This window comes from Penaeus monodon, chromosome 5, assembly GCF_015228065.2.
Source record: "Penaeus monodon isolate SGIC_2016 chromosome 5, NSTDA_Pmon_1, whole genome shotgun sequence".
Lineage (NCBI taxonomy): Eukaryota > Metazoa > Arthropoda > Malacostraca > Decapoda > Penaeidae > Penaeus > Penaeus monodon.
Window position 1 is genome coordinate 53375642 of NC_051390.1, and position 2500 is coordinate 53378141.

The 2500-nt window shown below is 38.2% G+C and overlaps 1 long non-coding RNA gene across 2 annotated transcripts in view; it reads left to right on the plus strand.

Annotated features, from left to right (window-relative positions):
- Positions 1 to 249: 249 nt before the first annotated feature.
- Positions 250 to 2500, plus strand: part of LOC119573338 — a 47870-nt gene continuing 45619 nt past the window's right edge. For both annotated transcript variants that reach the window (XR_005228796.1, XR_005228795.1), the window contains exon 1: positions 250 to 700. This is a non-coding gene — a long non-coding RNA (uncharacterized LOC119573338). The remainder of the gene's footprint in view (positions 701 to 2500) is intronic.

Consider the following 2500-nt stretch of genomic DNA (forward strand, 5'->3'; position numbering starts at 1 on the left):
CTTTATATTCTTTTTTTTCTTCCTCAGATTAGTTACGCATCATGCTATGGCTGCACTCGCGCCCTCACTCTCAACCGGTGTTATTTCCAAACGTCATATGACTCGAGACCGTTTTTCAAAGATCCACGCTCACTGAAGGGCCCTGCATGAGAGGAGGTGCCCACAATCCTTACGCTCGGTCCGGGGCCCGAGCGAGGGTGTCTCGTGACCGCCCCGCATGGAGCCACGCGCCCACACTGCCCTCAGCATTCCGCCCACCCTCACGTGTGCCCCAGCTCGGGCTCAGTGTGGCGCAGGACGCCCCTCACGCACGTCCTGCGGCTCAGTGCACTCTCTACAGTCCTTTCGAGAAGCGGGGGTTACAGGGAAGGCCTCAGACACCAACACATAACTATTCGATCTTGAAGAGAAAAAAAAAAATCTAAATAATGATAATTCGAAGACTTTTTTTCAATGTCAACATGATCCGTATTTGTGAACACCAAACACTAACAACGGCGTCGACACAAGCACACCGCCTTGGGGAACTCCAGGGGATTTTACACAATTACACAGTCTCTCTCACACACACACACACACCACCTGTAGAATCGTGAAGGGCCGTCGTCTGCACCACCTGGCCGCCACCTTGCTCTTCTCTCACCTGTCGCTGGGAGTCTGACCACCTGTCGGCCACCTGCGAAAAACCTTCCGCCTCAGGGTAAGTCTGATTTTGTCTCTCTTTCGTGCTGTAGTTTTTTTTCCCAAGAAGGATTTGAATTCTGTTTGTTGTGTGTGTGTTTTTTTGTTAGTTTATATATATTTTTTAAAGTCCGCTGCGTAACGTTTCGGATGAGGTTGCGTCGGCCGCGTATTTTCGCCGCCGGAAATGGCAAGAATATCTAGGAAATTGGCGTATGATGAAACTGTTTACTTTTTTTTTTTCGTTTATTCTGTTTCTATTTTTGGTGATTTCATGTTGACGTTACAATCCCCCGCTGGGTGTTAGGAAATATGAATATTTCAGGATCAAAGCATGCGGCTTTTTGTCATTTCATGCTATACACACGCACACACTATATATATATATATATATATATATATATATATATATATATATATATATATATATATATATATATGTACGTATATATATATATAATATATATATATATATATATATATATATATATATACGTATATATATATATATATATATATATATATATATTTATTTATTCATCCACACATGCATGCCTGTGTGCATGTATGTGTGTGCTTGTGCACATACCTGTGTATGCATGTAATTCTTTAAGAAAAATAAAAATAAAAATAAAACGCTCAACTCACGTCACTGCGATAAGATAAATAATAAGCAAAAAATGTAAAAAAACAAAACAAAAAAACTCAAGGTGCAAAGAAACTAAGATATTCAGCTGAATTTTCCGTCAGCGTAGATAAGGTGTCGATAAGATTTCCTTCCTAAAGATAATGACGTGTTATTAAATATGTAACGAGTGTGACGACAATGAAAGCCTCTTTAATGACATCAGTAATACGAATAATTACACTAACAGTAATTCAGACATGAAATAAAATTGATTGCAGTTATTAAAATTCATTTTTTTTTTACTTACAAATAGCGACACTCCATCAGTACCTAGAAATAGCACTGTCACCCCCTAATGCCATGTGTAATCAAGCCGATAGTGCCACAGGCTAATACACAGTGCCAGACCGGAAGGGGAAGCATGGGCGTTTGTTAAAATATTGAATTAGGGATGTGGTTTCTAAATTTCTTTAAACTGACGTAATACTAAATTCAGGAATTGCAAACAACAGGGTTGGTTTATAGCGTAGAAAGCTCATTATCTTGCAAAAGACGGGGAACCTAACGAAATATTTTTGGAGGAGTTAGGTGCTGGGTTAAATAATATAAACACTAATAAAAAAACAATGTCAGAAGAAACAAAAACACAGTGATAGATAAACAACGGATCACGACGTTTCGAAACGGGCTGCGATCCTCATCAGAACCGGAATTCACCCATTTCGGTTTTATCGCTGATGAGGATGTCGAGTCTGGATCGAAACGTCATTGGTTTGATCTCTCTCTCTCTCTCTCTTCTCTCTCTCTCTCTCTCTCTCTCTCTCTCTCTCTCTCTCTCTCTCTCTCTCTCTCTTCTCTCTCAATTCTGTTTCATTTCGTTTTTTTTAATACGTTGTTTCGTATTTTTGTTCAGTTTGTTTTCTCTCTCTCTTTATGGTTATCTTTTTATTTTCTCTTATATATATATATATATATATATATATATATATATATATATATATATATATATATATATATATATGTATTTATTTATTGCTAGACATTTATTCCTAATCTCTCTGACTTTCATCAATCTTTTGTATTTTCTGCATTCCTTAATGTTTTTCTCACTTTCTTTCTCACTCATTTCTCTCTCTCCCTCTCTTTTCCTCTTCCTCTGTCTGGCTGTCTGTCTGTCTCTTTCTCTTTACA